Source organism: Cuculus canorus, chromosome Z (genome assembly GCF_017976375.1).
Source record: "Cuculus canorus isolate bCucCan1 chromosome Z, bCucCan1.pri, whole genome shotgun sequence".
NCBI classification, from domain to species: domain Eukaryota; kingdom Metazoa; phylum Chordata; class Aves; order Cuculiformes; family Cuculidae; genus Cuculus; species Cuculus canorus.
Genome location: NC_071441.1, coordinates 48702257 through 48719835, shown reverse-complemented (window position 1 = coordinate 48719835; position 17579 = coordinate 48702257). Strand labels below are relative to the sequence as shown.

Genomic DNA, 17579 nt, shown 5'->3' with positions numbered 1-17579 from the left:
AAATAGAGAGAACAGAGCTGAAACATCCACCGATTGCAGTTTTGTTGGTACAGTATTGGGAGTCAGGCACTCACCCTTGTGAAATAATGAGGTCTTGTGAGCATCAGCAGTTTGCTTAACACCTCCTCCAGACCAAAAGGCAGGCAGTGCAAATCCCTGAGCACAGGTAGCAGGCTGCCAGAACATCGCTGGCTCATTTCTCGAGCAGCTGTACGACTAACAGTTTGGGGTCAGTTTCACCTCCAGATAGTGTCCCATGGGACCAAGTAGAGTCTCCCATGTAACGCAGAAGCCACAGTGGCAAGATCTACCCCTGAGAGGAAAGATCGTTCTGTCCCTACCACGTGTAGACCTGGATTAGGTTTTACAGTAGCCATATGGCTGAGCTATAGCAGAGGTGCTTTTCCTTTTGAAAAATGCTTTCAGATGAAAAAGCTCTTTTACTTTTTTTGGAGGCTCAGTACTGCTCTACATTCTTCTTTGTTTTCCTTGTTTCAGCACAAACTCCTCACTTTTGTCTGAACTGAGCTGCATTTTCCACCCTCCCTTGTCCCACTGGCACAACAGGACTCCAAAGGCTGCAGCAGCACCCTTCCTTGGCAGCTGATCAGGAAAAGAAGAATGGCAACACAGACCCATCCTATCTGTAAGGCAATTAAAGAATAGGTGACTGATGACAAAAACACTTAATGCATGAGTTTATCAGAGCTATCACCCATTTTTCATTCATTGTCAAGAAATGATTGATTATGTCACTGCTGCCTAAAAATCAAAGAGTTCAGCCCAGAGTAACAGGGATCAGAATCCTGAGCTGTGAATCCTATCTCAAAGTTTTACTTATTTGCTTGGCCTTCCATCCCCTCTCATCTAATACAGATTTATATTAAATCAAATTCTAAGAGTATTTAGGACTCAGTTGTCCAATTGCTGGGAATGCACATTTGTATTTGCAAAATATTATGCACTTAACAAGGAAAAGAGCGGGAGGTGGCTTTAGGAAAGCAGACTGTATAAAGATAATTTTTATTACTATTATTATTTTTTTATATATATGGTTTAATAAGTCAACTGCTATATCTAAGTTCTAAATTAATTGCCTTTTCTATTGTAGCTTGAATGCATATCTGCATCCTGAGCTATTCAGATGTGTTTCTGTGCTAGTGAGTTTATAGCATAACAATGTGTGTTCTGTCAAATCACTCAGACACAGATAGGTAGTGCATTTCACAACGGCAAATGGTACTTCATAGTCCTTATAACAAACTAGCCACATTACATACTTTTACCAACAAACTGTTCTTAGATTCTACAGCTGGAAAGTATTTATGCAACTTCTGTAATTACTTCCTTACATTTACTTCTTGTTACATTATCATTCAGAATTATCATCTTAAGGTAAATAAACATGGAAGGTATTGAAAATGTATGCAAAATAAGCATTGAAAGAAAGTTGTGCAAAACTAGAATATTACATAACGAATTGCAAAATATAATTTTTCATGTTAGGAGTACCTCGTTAAAATGGAAAACAACAAGTTTCTTTTTATTATTTTTCAGTTTTGCTTTATTCACGGTAGATACCTGATCTTAACTTTACATTGCCTGCTTCTAGTGTGATTGCCTTGCTTAATTGAGAACAGAAATTTGCAGAATTGGAAAATATTCTTACAGAACCTGTAAACACTAATAAATTAGCTGTGATATTATAAAGAAATTGATGAAGACGATGCTTTAGTACTTACAGCTATGAATATAAATTGAGTAGATATGTGGTTGAGGATGTTTTATTTAAAAAGTATGATTATTTTTATTCTCAAGTGGTTTTGCAGAATTCTATAACTTGTAAAAATAAAAGTGCAGAAAATTAAAATTTGTTATAGATAACGATAATAAAACCAAGGCAAGAATAAAGAAGCCTTAACTGAAAATTACCAGCATAATAGGAGTTAAACAATATAAGGCAAGAAATGGTTCTTCTTTCCTCGGAAACCTAAAGGAAGCATTGTAAGACTAAAAAGAGACGTTTCACAATACATAATGTCAGAACAACTCATGAGAATGTTGCTACTCAAGCAATTAAAAAAAGTCTTTATTATAATTTACATTAAGGCATTTGACTTATTATTACTAAAGTGGTTTCTAAAGTAACAATAATGTTTTATTTCTCATATGGAACTGCAAAATGAAGGAGATGGCACTTTTGGTATACATTGCTAAACCACTTGAGAAAAGCACTTACATACAGTACAAAAATTACCTCATGAAAAATTATAAGTAATACAAGTTCTTGGCAGTTAAGTAGATGAGACGTATTCTGCATGTTTGACTTCACACACTATAAATATTTCCATTTATCTCAGTAAGATTACCATAACAAGGAGAACAAAGTATTTGTTGAAGTTTGCACAGTGTTATGGTTCTGCAACACTACTCCTAAGCCTTATCCAAACAGAAATGACAAGTCATTTTCCACAACAGCATTGAAACTTATAAGCAAGGAAGAAAACATTCTATTAACTCATTGAGACTATGGAAACTATGGATTTGTATCTTTGTTTTTAAGGAAAACCAGACAAGCATAAAATCCCGTAGTTATTTCTTCTTTCTAGACAAAGCATTTTGACTACTGAAGACGATAATTGGGTATGGCTGAATCAGCATTTTACAATACAGAGTCGGGGGAGGGAATACATGGGAAGGAAAGACAGATAAGCAGCCATTATGTAAAGACTAACCCCACCTTTCGTATTTCAAATAAACTCATTTCTCCTTGTCTCAATATTAGCAAGGACCAGGAAAGCCATAGACCTGTGGACCGACAGGAGATGTTAGTAGTTCTCTACAAACAGCAGAAGTTGATCAATTATTTTCACGTGCTCTGGAGATGGAAGAAGGGCTAAGCCTCCTCCGTCTTTTGTTAGCTTGAGGATGAAGTGCCAGGGGAAAATTTTGGTTCTGAGGAATTAAAAAGATCTATTCCGAATTCAGCCTACACCTGTCCACCTTCTCAGTGTAAACCTCTTCTGCCCCAAGCCTAACCAGGGTAATAGTTCTCTTTAATATGCTATGTGTCTCCTCACATAACCAGAGTCTTTGTTTATTGTCACTTTCTCTCATGGAAACAAGGCAATCTCTCCCAATTTAAATATCTTTAATGACTTTAAATGACTTTCTTCAGTCATTTATTTTCCTGTTCTTGAATACTTCAGCTTTCTCTTCATTGAGAAGACATTGCATGACCTGGCATTCATAGCCCATCCAGCTGGTGATGTTGGTTGTTTTCCACCCATACCTTCCAGATGCTGGGTGATGCAGCACTGCCATAAGTAAGCAACAAGTTATGGCACAAGAGGTGGTGATGCTGTGTAACAGGCTGTAATGAGAAACTCTTTTGCCTTTTTTTGCCTTCCATGTTGTGGAAGTGGGCAGCATATAAGTGGGCAGCATAATAAGCGTATGCCTTTAAATATTGATTGTCTTAAGACATACACTCTGTTGACTACACAGGCACAAGCTATAAATAGTTCATCCCTCTGTCTTACTTTTCCATGGCAAATGTAATTATTCCAAACAAAAAATGCTGCAAACTAAGTGACTACCTGAACATCACATTTTACAATGTATTTGCATGACACAAAATGCTCATTTGCATACTAATTGCATAGTAGGCTTTTGAGACCTGAACCACCCAGTCAAAATAAAATATACAAAAAAGCATTAGCCTGTTTGAATATGCTAAGGAAACAAGGGGATCTGAATACATAAAATAAAGACTGGAAGAACTAAAAAGATCCCTTTTGAAGGCAGAAAAATATCATGTGTCTGAACAGTATAAAGTGAGAAGATGGATATAAATTTCACAGTTCAATTATTATACTCTTGCTCTGAATGCACAATGACAGTTATAGGGGTGTTTTACAAGGATAGCCAGCAAGTATTAAATAATTATTTGGAGAGGAACCTGATATTTGCCTTTTGTCTTCCTATAGCAGCTATGAGCATTGATTAAGTGCTCGCTAGAAAAAATACATCTGGTATAAATCTTGTCAATTCCAACATTTGCCATGCAGGGAAGAAGAGGAAAAGGGCTGTGGATGGGAAGATTAAGATCCTTTTTACAGGAATTTTTATAATTGTGGCTTAATTGGTTTTGTTGCTTTCATCTTTTTTTCATAAACATTGAAAATGAGGATCTTGTCTCATGTTTTTGAGGGAAGCAGGTCTTAGTTTTGGAATTAAAATTTTAGTAGCAAGACAGATATTTTACAGCTTCTTGACACATGACATGACTTTCCTTTCTGTTCTGTGTTAAATATCACAATATAAATCAGCTTTATTTTATAATATATCTTCCATTTCCTGTAAAGGATGGAGAAAATAACCTGAGTATGATTGTGGAAATATTTGGAAGGAAAATCTAGTAGAGTTTTGCACTATCAAGAAAGCACCTTGGAAACTAGTTCCTATCATTAGGAATTAGGACTTATTTCTGTACCACAAAAACTGAATCCCAGACCTTAATCATATATATTTCAGGATCTCAATATTTGAAGGTAAAAAGCATTGTAGTTTCTCTTTCTACAATTTACAGGGGAATACCTAGCATTGTTGATAATATCTGATAATGATGTTCAAAATGTACATTTTTTCTTCTCACAGAGATGGAATTTGGTAGGCATGTGCATTTATGCTACTGACCCAGTAGGTTTTAGCCTGAAGTTTTCATTAGTAAGTTAATATGTCACCATTTTTAAGTGCCCAGATGGGAATTAGGAGAGGATGCATGATTTTTAGGAATGCAGATTGCCTGCAGCAAGCTTAATTCTCGACTCCCATGTTTAAAGTGGACCAAAAAAAAAGTAAATTAAAAATCAACAGCCAAATGCTGAAAGGCACTTTGAATACAGAAGTCTAGGAGATCAAAAAAAAAATCAGTCTTTGAATTCATCTGGAAAAAATGCCAGAATGCAAGTAGCTTTGTACATCAGACTTGTATTTGCTTGGTTTCAATGTTTATTGAGAAAAGAGGAAAAATGTGTAGATAGCTTGTTTAGTACTTTACAACTTTTTTCCTCAGCCTATCAGACCTGTTTCTTTATTGGTTTTGGGTTTTTTGTTGTTGTTTTTAGTGGTGTTTTTTTTCTCAGTCATTCAGCGGATATAAAAGACAAAAAGGGAAAAGCATTATGCAGAACTTTAGTCATTTTGGTGGTCGGAATTATATCAGTCAGAAATGTAAATCCTTAAGGAGCCTGAAGAAATCTAATAATCTCTCCTAATTCTCTGAGGAAAAATAAAATGTATATCTAACTTTGAATTTCAGAAACTTGCTTAAGTAATGTGGTCTTGTACTTAACTACTCTTAGAGAACGTTTTCCAGTTCATAATCTAGATTTATTTTTTTTGTTGTGAATTAAGCAGTTTTCCTTTTTTTTTAATTTACAATCACATGAGGACTTTGATAATTATCTGACAGTACTGATTACTTCTAAAAGCCATTTCATGTATTCTTTGTCACTGTTCCCGTTTCTAAGTAAATTTGCACTTAAATTGTATTCATAGCTCATGTCTTCTAAACCTGTACTTTTAAACACCTTTTTATGGGCTTTCTGCAATTTTCCTAAAGTATGTAACAACTGGATACAGTGTTCTGCTTTCATTTCATCAATGTCAAGTGAGAAATGCATTCATGTATGTCCTTCAGATCACACTCTTCCTTCTACTACTTCAGAGTGAGATCTCTCATTCTTGCAACATCATATTCTCGTGACTTTGTTAGTATTACACAGTAGAATCATACAACATCATCTTCAGTACTGCTGTTATTCTCTGGTTTTTATTTGTGCATTTGATTGTTATCTTACTGTTCTAAAATTCACAATCACTTGCCACTTATCCTTACAGAGCTTTATCTTGCTGGTAAGTGCCTCTGTTCCAAAGAGATCATTTTCTATTCAGCTCTTAACCACCAAATGTTTATAAGCATTCTGCTTGCTGCAGTCCACAGTTTTCATAAGCATTCACTATATTCCATCTTCCAAAACATGGACAGAAATACTATCTTGACCTTAAAAGATATACTCCCACAGGTCCATCCTTATTCAATGCAGCCATTCGTTTGGCAGGGAATTAGCACTAATTATTCTCTAGATATAATTTTGTATACTCTTTTTACAGTAATTGAATTAACACCGTGCTTCCTTTTTATCCCATGAGAATGCAATGCAGGTTTGCAAACTTTAAAAAATCAACATACACTACTTCTCTGCCTTATGCAATATGCTGTGGTTGTAGGAAAAAATAGGATTTGCCCAACAATTTGTTCTTAGCACATCTATTTAGTGCTGTAATTCTGGGGGCTTGTTTTGAATTAACAAGCAGAAATAAGACTGAGTAGTATCCCTTTTTTTGGAATCTCTGTTTTTTAAAAAAGCAAATAAAATAGTGCCTCTAACCACATCCTGCAGTATGTATATACTACCTAATAACCAGACATACAAGAGAACTTTCAGCAATGAGTAAATGACTGTGACATCATCAGAATAATTTGCTGTAATTTTATCACGTTTTATTCCAAGAAACCATATTATAGTCAGTACATCACTATTATTATAGTTTGAATAACGTTTTAGATATTTGCAGCTACATGATCATTTATGGTCTGGATTTTGCTGATGACTCATCTCCAGCAGAATCAAAGTAGTATAGAGCTGTGCATAATACTTCTGGTGCAAAAAAAAAAAAAAAAAAAGAGTTGTATAAGAAACAAAACCTTCAGCAATTAAAGACAAGACAACTAGGCCAGCACCAATGCACCAGTGAAAGACCAATAAGTCATCCACAAGTGAGCAATTTTGACATTATAAAGAAGAAAATCTAGTTATTTAGATATTTTTTTGCCTGATTCTTCAAAGTAAAATTTGATGATCAGTGTAAGTAAGAAAAGTGCTTTCTGGGAGTGAGATTTGATCTTCAGAGCTAGTAATTGCAAGGAGTAATCAGCAAAGTCTAATTCTACTGCTTTTGAATATTGAGCCGCTTCCTTGTAAACAAACTGTGTTATACATATAATATAGAAAGAAAAGTGTGAAGAACTGGGTGAAGTTATGTGACAAGCATGAAGGGGTACATATGACAAAGGAGGTACCTGCTTTTTAATATACTGCAAAGAAAAAAACACCACATTTAATATTACTTAATACTCATTCACTCCCCACCACTGAGAAATTATAGTAGGTGCACGTTAAAAAAAGAACTTTATTTGAAGGAAGAGGAAAATATACTACTGTCTAAACTCCTACCCATACATGTTAGAGCAGAATACCATGTGTACCTCTACTGAATTGTAATTGCCAGCTGGATTTGTATTACCTTACAGGAATAAAGCAAAAGATTCAGGTTGATACTTAAAACTGTGTGGAATGTATTTAAAGGATTGCTTTACAAGGTTTAAAAAAAATCCATCTACTACGCATGTGATCTGATTATGTGAAAATTATCTAATTATGTATTATACAAACACTCTGGAATTTATAAGGACTTTTTGAAATAATAGTAGCAACAGCCACTATTTTACTGCACTATGCTGTCAGAATGAAATACGATGGCATACTAAAAAAGTTGTCTTTGTGTAATATGTGCTTTTCCCTCGATAAATGAAAATAAATACATGCTTTTGAAAAAGTAAAATCTATCTTTTAAGTCAATATTCCTATAGCTTTAATACCATGAGAGGATATACTAAGTGCAGTAAGTTTATAACCATATATCTCTTTCCTGGAGAACCTTATTGTTATGGTGGAACTCTAATCTAACTGAATTGACAGTATTTGGGATGATTCACTGGAGAACTTAAAAGTACTTGTTATTTTTGGATAACAAACAGCATTGAAAGTATTGATTACATTTTTGCTTTTGATTGTCTCTTTTACACAAGGTTATTTCTGCTCACATCTTCTCTGGCAAGGGTATCAATCACTTCAGGCTCTGGTTACCTATGCCCCACAAATCAGAAGGGACAAAGGCAAATTGTTGTAGTTCTCTAATTTGTGACCCTCATTAAACTGCTTATCTACTTGTGAACTACTGACATGCATCTTAAAAAACAAGTGGTTTTCTGCTTTTGGAATACCCAGGTGGCACTGATTTGTATGTATTAAAACTAGAGTCCACCCAAGTCACTGAGTACTTTTGACCCTATCCACATCTGCCTTCTGATCTCTCACAGTCAGTGTGATCTTACTTTCTGCCATGCCATAAGAAACATCCTCAAGCTTCAGGGACAAGCAAAGAGGTATTTCCAATAAAGTACACATGGTGAAGACACCCCCCTTCAACATCCCACCCGATTTAGCTTTTCCTCTTGACTTTGAGAAAGCTTACTTTCTTAACACTTGAAAGAAATACATCTTCTTCTGGGTCCTTACTACTCCTCTCATTTCTTGATAGCTCCCACTGTCAGATATGTTTAAGTGACAGGCTAAGGCCAAATATATGTAGTTAGATTATCAGGAGGCTAGAACTAGTGTCACCTCCCTGCCCTCCATTTAACAAGTCTGAGTGGGTAGTCTTTATGTTTCTGTTCAGGTTTCAAGTTCCTCTTGGCATAAGGACCCAGCAACTTGTCTTCCCTAAGAAATAAAATTAACCTTGTCTTAAATTGTTATCCAGAGAAGATGGAAAGTTAGCCTTAATGGCCAAAATTAGATAACATAATAGCTTACAAGCCCATACAGTCACCCTGGCTTTTCAGGAATCAATCACAAGGAGTTAAGTGAATGTAGCCATCCCTTCTTTACAAAACAATGCTCTGTGACCTCAGGTTATGTGCTCCATCCAGATTCCTTTTAATTGCATTTTCAACAAGGCTTTTCTCAAAAAAAAAATAAAAATCAAAAGTAAGCTGAACGATCTAAATGAAATATTTCTGCTGGAAAAGGTGGAGCTACAGTATTCTAATTTGATACCATTAGTCAATCAAAACCCACAGTTTATAACAGGATTGTCCGTTCCTACAAAATGTCTTAGCGTGTTCATCAATGTCTTAGCTTATGTTCCATCAAGTGAATAATTCCAAAGGTCATTAAAATCCTTTTCACGTCAACAATTAGTTTTTGTTTCTCTATGCTCACAAGTACATGCTTCTGTTTGTTACAGAACTGAGTGTGTGTGCTTTAATGTGAGCTTGACTGTTTTTTATTAAAAATCACAGTGCAGTTCCTTCTCCTGCAGAGGAAATGGGAATTCAATATAAGCTACTGCAGTTTCAAAGTGGAAATGTTTTGTCCTTCGTAGAGAACTTGACAGCCAAATGGACAGTTTGTTCTGGGACTCAAAGACATGTCACAACAGTGACATAGACAAGGAACCTCCATCCTAGTTCAGGTACTGCTGGGACAGTGATTTGGCATGGGGATGTTAAGGTGTTTTTATTAAAGCAGCATCTAGGAAGAGAAACCTATTTCTCTTTGCTGAAAACATCCTAATGACGGTTTACTTGACTGGATTATCAGCAACATGCTGGCTGTGCCACCTGAATTTCAATTTCTTAATTTACAGGACAGATAAAATAGAATGGAGCTGGATCTCTGCTGCTCTATACACTGGGCTGGTCTTATCAAGCGTGAAGTTTGGCGCGTTGCAAACCTATTCAAGTCATTATCTGTTGAGGACCTCTTGAGCCATCTCCATCTCTGCAATGTGCTGATAAGACAGCTGTTCCTGTAGTTGCAGTGTCTCTCTGGGCCTCAGTTTTCTTTCAGTGCAAACTACAGCTTTGTCACTGTGCCCTGACGCTGTCAGTTTCTCTGTTGTGCAAACGTTTGATCCAAGCACAAAAGAGGTTGGTGGCAGCCACTGACTGGCAGTTGACACAGTCTTAATATTTTACAATTAAATGTGCATTACACACCACTGGAAATTCAAGTCCTCAATAAGAGAAGCTACCTAAGCCACGGTGCTGCAAGAATCTGCCTTTGCCTGGTCACAGTAGGAAACAAGTAAATATACAACAATCTGAATAGACAGTCAGTTTCTTTCAGATGGATTTATCCAGCTATTTATCTGGATTAAGGTTCCACAGTTGCCTGCAGAAAATCCGAGCAGTTGTAGTTAGCCAGTGCAGAACTGAGTTTTAAGATACCTTTTTAGTCTCAATTGAAAAAGGTGAAACATTCCCCTTTTCTCTCCCTGTCCAAATGCTACCTGCTTTTTGGAAAATAGTTTTTATTAACACTCAGACATTGCTGCATAACAGATTAGAGAAGAGTAGAGCAGTCTCGATTGCAGTGCTTATACTATTGTACTTTTATGTAATATCCGTGCCTTATGGCCACAGCAAGTCTGAGAGATGAAGGAGATGAAAGAATCACACACCTACACTTGAAATGCAGAGTCCCCACAGGTATGTTTTGTACCAGGGAGCGTCTGAAGACTTGCTCTGAAGCCTTTATGCTTAACACTGTTTATTTGCCAAAGTAAGCACTGTTTATTTGCCAAAGTAAGTGGAGCAAACACACACTTGCAAGACATTCAACCCACAGTCACATCACATACCTTAGGGGGTATTGTCCCTGGGGAGAGGAAGAAAGGGGCGGGGTTCCCGCGTGGCTCCCTGCTCTCGGTCGCTGCAGTGCCCGGAGCGCGGCGCCCCTGCGCCCGCGGGGCGGAGCGGTCCGGGACGCACCGTCGGGGCGCGCCGCTGTCCGTGGTGCTGACGCGGCGGTTTTCCGCGGCCGCCCCGTTCGCGCCCGGCCCACCCCTCCGGGAGGGAGCGGCGAAGCGCGGCTTTGCTTGCTTGAGTTCTTCTTTTTTCTTTTTTTACCTCCCCCTCCGCCTCCACCTCTCACCTTCTTCTTTCCCCCATCCCCCACTTTATGCTAGTTGCTAAACCTTCTTCCGCCAGCACACTGCAATTGCCGCTTTCTCTACCGTTCCCTGAACTCCCAGTCCCGGCCAGAGTGTTCACTACACCTTAACAAGCAGTACCCTCCTCCTTTTAGCTTTCCCATGGCCAAAGACTATTTAATAAACCACACACGTTTTAGCTTAAGGCTGTGTCCAGACAGCTAGCTACCGCTAATCATAAATACTTCTTTCCAGACATATTACCGAAGCAAAGGGGAACTTTGCAGAAAAATATGATTTTCCTGGGAGAGGGGAGATACTAGCTTTCCTTCTTCAGCCACTGCCGGTATCAAGGGTCGCTGAAAATGCACGAGAGACGACAAGGGCTGATGACAAGACAATTCACTTTAACAGCTTTTTTTCTGCCTAATTTCACTTTAGCACTGAGTATTGACAAACACGACAGACGTGCATCATTGGTAGAGAAATTAAGCCTCGAAATCAAATGCATAAAGTTCGGCATTTGTCACTGAAAGCTGGACACTAATTACAGCTGGAGGACCGTTACTTTCAGAGGGGGAGCAGGAGGACAGTGAAATCAGAGTCCTGACTGTCAAATGTGACAGGAAAGCTACTGAGAGCAAAGTCCTTTAATTTCCTCTAAGCTCAGAAAAACACACTTCTAGTGTCATACATTTTGGCTTCCTCGTAAGCCAAGTTTCTTTCTTTCTAAGAACAGCTGCATGTTTCCATAACTTTTTTTATTATTTTTTTTTTGTTTTGGTTTTTTTTTTAATGGAGGGATGTCAATGCATTGAATTGCTTAGGAATTTCAGAGAGCTTATGTATTTTCTTACTTTCTTTTTCTTTTTGTCTTCTCATACATCGCTGGCATTCTGCTAAAGAATACTGTTTGCTTAAACATATTAAGCACAAACTGTATGAGGCAAGAAAGTAATGAACAATTACATCTACTAATTCCAAAGACACACTGCACAGGTTTTACAGATGTCTTCTAATTGGTCGGTGCTCTAACACATTCCAAAATTCAGCCTAGAACAAAAAATCACTATTTTTTTTTCCCAAAGGATATATATAAAGCTTATTGATGTATGCACCTACAGCATAAAGAGCATGAGCAAGTTTGTTGTTAATTGTAGTCTCATTCAGCGACTTTCAGAAGCAGTTTTCCCGTACCAAAAGGTAAAAGCTGCCATAATTAGATAAGAGTGAGGATCAGACATAAGCCAAACAACAGTATAAGCTCAAGAGGACCCTTCTCAGATATCAACAGACACTGCTGAAAAGACAGTTTACATAGACAATTTCACCAACTTTGTGTGAAGACATCACACAAAGCAGCTTGGAGGGAGTAGCCACACCTACCCTGCTCTTCATTCAATCCTTAGAGCCGCTAGCTTAGCACTTGCACATCAGAGGTTACTCACTTTTTTCAGAGTGCTTCTGATTCAGAACACTGGTGATAAACTGTAAAAAATAATTTAAGCACTGTGTGTTCTAGTAGAACATCAGACACATTCAGCATATAACTAATTACGTAAAATCTAAAATCAGGCCCTGTGTAACACTCAGTTATTGTCACAGTGGTACAACAGGGAGACTTTAGAATAAACAGGCAATACATAAGGAAGCGTATTTTCTTTTTCACTTTATTAATCATTTATAAACACTCAAGGACACTCTCAAGGAACACTATGTCTCTATGCAAAATCCCATGCCTCTTCATTTTTGTGCGTGGCTATAGGCAAATACCAGAATATTCTAAATAAGCATTTCCTTTCTGCAGGGTGTATGTGCTTTCCTATTGGAAATACATTATGCACACTTGTGTGTTCTGTGTCAGAAGAGTGACAAAAGAAAAGCCATGTCTAGGAAACACTTCAGATTGTGGAAAGACATTACAACTGAGCGCAACAAAGGGACAAACAGTATAAGGCGTGTTTCTTAGCACCATGCAGAACTTTCTTTCACACAGCACAACCTTTTTTTCTGTGAACACTTCTCTATGCAAGACATCCCACGAATAAAAGCTCCTTTTTTCCTCTTTCCTCTTTCCCTTCCTCCATTTGATCCTTCCTGTCTTTCCTTTTTTATCTTCCTTCCCTCCATCCTTCCTTCCCTCCCTCTCCTTTTTCCCTTCTCTTTCCACCCAGAATGTTTATCACAAGAGATATCACTCATTGATACATCCACTCTCCAACAGACAAATCCCACGTGGGCCATGATGATGGCCAAAACTGTGTGGAGTGTGCGTGTGTGAAGAATACAAAAGAGAAAAGAAAAAGAAGGGGAAGGAAAGGCGGCTGCTTTCATAGCCTCACCAGGTTGTAAAAGACCTCTCAGATCATCAAGTCCAACCATTCCTATCTGCCACTAAACTACATTCCCAAGCACCTTGTCTAGCCGTCTTTTGAATACCTCCAAGGACAGTGACTCTACCACCTCCCTGGGCAGCCTATGCCAGTGCCCAATGACCCTTTCCATGAAAAATTTTTTCCTGATGTCCAGTCTGAACCTCCCCTGGCGGAGCTTCAGGCCATTCCCCCTTGTCCTGTCCCGTCACTTGGGAGAAGAGGCCAGCTCCCTCCTCTCCACAACCTCCTTTCAGGTAGTTGTAGAGAGTAATAAGGTCTCCCCTCAGCCTCCTCTTCTCCAGGCTAAACAACCCCAGCTCTCTCAGCTGCTCCTCGTAAGACTTGTTCTCCAGCCCCTTCACCAGCTTCATTGCTCTTCTCTGGACACACTCCAGAGCCTCAACATCCTTCTTGTGGTGAGGGGCCCAGAACTGAACACACGATTCGAGGTGCGGTCTCACCCGCGCCGAGTACAGGGGCAGAATGGCCTCCCGGGACCTGCTGGTCACGCCGTTTCTGACACAAGCTAAGATGCCCCCGGCCTCCTCGGCCCTCTGGGCACACCGCTGGCAGCACCCGGTGGGCAGGCATGGCCTCGCGGGCCGCCCCGCGATGCACCGCCCCGCTCCCACGTGGCCGCCCGAGCCGCTGCGACCACAGCCATCCGCACCGCGGCGAGGGAAGGAGGGAGGGAGGAAAGGAGGGAGGGAAGGAGGGAGGGAAAGAGGGAGGGAAGGAGGGAGGGAGGCGCGCGCGCGCCCGCCCGCCCGCTGGACCCCCCGCGGGGCCCACCCGCGCCGCAGCGCGGCCCGAACCGCGGCGCCATGGGTCCCGCCGGAGTGGCGGCGCGCGCGGCCAATGGGCGGCCGGCTGCGCGGCGGGGGCGGGGCGGCCGGGCGGCGGCCGGGCCAATGGGGCCGCGCGGCGCCGCCCGCAGCGTACGCCGCGCCGGGGTGCGGAGGCTCTGCCGCGCGTGGCGCCGGGGTAGGGCGGCGGTGCGGGGAGGGAAACGGGGGGGAGAGGGGGAGATAGGGGCCGCCCACGGCCACACGCCCCCCGCGCGTACCCCCGCGGCCGCCGCACGCAGCCGCACGCACCCCAGCGCGGCGGCGGGCAGGGAGCTGGGCGGCGGGGCCGCTATAAATCTGCGGAGCGGTCCGCCTCCCTGCAAGGCACGGCGCGGCGCCCACCGCACCCCACCGTGTCCTCCCCCCGCGGCCCCAGCTATGCAGCAGCTGATTCCGGCGGAGAGCCGCTAGGCAGGGACCGGCAGGCAGGGAGAGACCGACCGTCTTTTCTTTCCATCGCCCTTCCATCCCTCTTTTCTTTGTTCCTTTATTTCTCCCTCCCTTCTCTCTTTTTGTTCGATTAGGTTGCGGAAGGAGGGTAGTCCTGTCACTCTCTCTTTCCGAGTTCTCCCTTTTTTATTTTCTAATATCCTTCTTTTTTCCTTTTGGATTTTTTTCCCCAGTGTTGGACTGTTGGGGGAGGGGGGGAGAGGTGTTTTTTTGTGGTGGTTTTTTTTTTGTGTTTTTTTTTTTTTTTTTTCCCCCGCTTCCTTTTAGAATTGCCCCCAATTTAGGTCTTGTGTGTTGTCTTGAGAGAACTATCCATCTGCCTCTTACTCTTCTTTATTGGGAGAACTGCACCGTTACTTTTTTTTTTTTAAGCCGAGGAGAGGGAGGTAAGTTGCAGTTCGATTCTTTCCGTGGTTGTGCGTACGCGATTGGGGTCCACTCGAACGCCGGGGTGCCTGCTGTGTAGAATTGCGCTCATTTACCTACTGTTTGCTCCCGCTTAACACACTCTTCGCTCCTGCGGCGGCGAATGAGGCGGTTCGTCCACATCGCGCCTTGCCCTCGGAGCGGAGCCGCTGGAGCCGGGGGAATCTCGCCGCGCATCCCTACCTGCTCTCGCCCAGCGACCAAGTTCCCGACTCCATCCCGCCCGTCCCGCTCCGGATGACTCCCAGGGAGCGGACCCGGAGCACGGCGGGCGGAGGGTGGCGTATCGCTTTGAGGAGATAAACCTGCCTCTGCAGATTAGCCGGGATAAGACCCCCCGCGCCTAATTGCATTAGCCGCACGGCGTTCCTTGGCTTCCCGCGGGGCTGGGAGTCGGCTGCGTGTCAGGGCGCACAAAGAGCCGGGGGAAGAGCGCGCGGCGCGTATTGTCAGCGGGTGCGGAGAGCCGGCGAGCTCCCCCTGGGAGAAGCCGGTTACCTTCGGGGTGGGGTGGGATCGTGACTTGCCGCGGACATGGTTAACCCGCTGCGGGAGAGGGCGCATCCCTTTGTTCAGGGCGCTGCGCGGGGTTTGCGCGGCTGTGGCACCGAGCTCTGTCCGTGGTGCTGCGGGGGGCGCGGGACCCGGCGCGCACGGGGCGAGCCTGCACCCCGCAGCCGCGGGGATCCGAGCGGGGACTCCCGGCCCCGCGGCGCTGGCGGAGTCCGGGTAGGCTGTCGGAAACGCTGGCGCTGCAGCATGTGCTCCTGGCTAGGACTGTCCCGGAGCGCTGCCATTGTTGATTAATTTATGCCCATCACGTCGCTTCTTACCTACGTATTTCACATGGGAAATTAATTAGAGAAGTATAGAAGTGAGGCACATTTACAGACGAATGTCATCCATCTACTCGTTTAGAAGGATGATGTTGGTGCTGAGGCGGTTTATTTTGACTCGTCCTGGCGCATTGCAGCGCCGGGACGGACCCGAACTGTGTAGACTCCAGGGACGGAACCCCTGTCTCCCGGTGACACCCCTTCAAACACTCGCCGGGCGCGCTCCCCGCGGGCCCGGAGGAACGGAGACTCGGAGGGTTGCGTACCGCTAGGCAGCCGCGCTTTCCCGGGGGCGGAGGGCGGGAGGGGGAGTCCCCACCCGGTCAGACGCCGGGACGGTGCTGTCGCAGCAGCTGGTGTCTGCCGCGGGGGCTCCAAGCCAGTACGGCCACCCGGGGAGGGCGGTGGCAGTGGATGCACCCCGTCGCGCGGGGGGCCCGGGGCTTCGCCCTTTCGGAGAGGAGGCAGCGCGGTACCTCCGCGTTTCGGTGTTTTGCAGAGAGACTACCAGGAAGCCGCGTAGACGGGGAGCAGCGCGGGCGCGCTGCCTCTGATCCCACGGCAACCCGACCACTAAACGCGGCCGGGAGGCTCCGCTCGGCGCGGCGCGCTCCCCTCCCCGCCGGCCGCAGGTGCTCGGTGTCTGCGGGGCGGGGCCGCCGGGCTGTACCGCTGCGGCGGGGGAGCGCCCTGGGACCGGGGGCGCGGCCCTTGAGTGGTCTCCGGCGGCGTCACTCAAGCGGCGGGCGGTGGGCGCTTTTATCAGCCCGCCACCGCCCCGTTCCTCTGGCTGTGTGGCAGGGTGGGTGCAGCACCACTGGCAGCGTCGGAGTCAGCGGGTGAGGCGTGCGGTGTGTGCCACGCAGCTCCAGGGCAGCGGGACCCCTCCTCTGCTCCCTTCCTCGGGGCGCTCCGCGGGGAGCGGAGCGGAGTCCCGGGTTGTTTAGCGAAGGGTGGGGCGGAGGGGGAGGTGGGGGAGCCGGTTCGATCCCGGCGAAGGGCAGCGGGACGCCCAACTGGGCACGCTTGGAGGAAAAGCGGGTCCGGTGCCGGGGGGGGGGAAGGGTGTGTGCCCCCACTCCCCGAAAAGGGATGAAAACCCGGCGTGTGCGGAGGCTGTCGTTCCCCTACTGTTGTCGGGGGTGGCATTGCGCCGGTGTCGGCTTGTTGCACTCCGGGTTGCAAACTCCAAGGTGTTTGAGGCGTTGCATGGAGAGGGGCTTCCTCTTGCTGCAGCGGTTTGGGTTTTTTTTCTCTGAAGGGCTCTTCCTTCCGTTCTTCTGCTTGATGGGCCTTCACAGCTTTTTGATTTACGCTTTAGGATTTATTAAACATGTCTCCTTCCCCACCCCCCCCCGCGTTTTCATGTAGTGCTAATTGGGCAAGTTTAGCACCTGTTCTCCCGACAAAACATTTCTCAATAACCCTTTGTTTTGTCTGCAACGATCCTCTGAACGATTTTCTCCCCCACCTATTTCCTTCGCTTGGCCTACCACTTGAGCCACAGCTCCCATTCTTTTTCGCAAGCTGAACCTCTCTTTCCTTCTTGTTTAGGTCTGACCTTGCTCTGACCGGATTGCCTGTGCCCACAATAGTGCATCTGCCACCGTCTTCTTGTCTGAGCCCCGGGGGCACCAGTTTGGTGCGGGTTAAAGAGCGTGGGGGGGGTCGCTTGTTGCTGCAAAGGAGGTTGCAGAGTCGCGGGGCGTGCCCGCCCCTCCCGGCACACCTGTGCGGCTGCGGAGCGCCAGGCGCAGCGCCCGCGGGGAGGTGTGGGAGATACACGCGGCGCCGCTCGG

General features: G+C 44.2%; 1 protein-coding gene across 12 annotated transcripts in view; it reads left to right on the top strand.

Moving 5' to 3' along the window:
- Positions 1-14149: 14149 nt before the first annotated feature.
- Positions 14150-17579, top strand: part of ELAVL2 (ELAV like RNA binding protein 2) — an 89112-nt gene continuing 85682 nt past the window's right edge. For 4 of the 12 annotated variants that reach the window (XM_054055231.1, XM_054055225.1, XM_054055223.1 and 1 more), the window contains exon 1: positions 14754-14904. The gene's annotated coding sequence lies outside the window, so the exon portion shown is untranslated. Of the gene's footprint in view, positions 14205-14752; positions 14905-16529; positions 16620-17579 lie in introns of those variants that run through there. The other 8 variants (XM_054055230.1, XM_054055227.1, XM_054055224.1 and 5 more) reach the window with 7 other exon arrangements.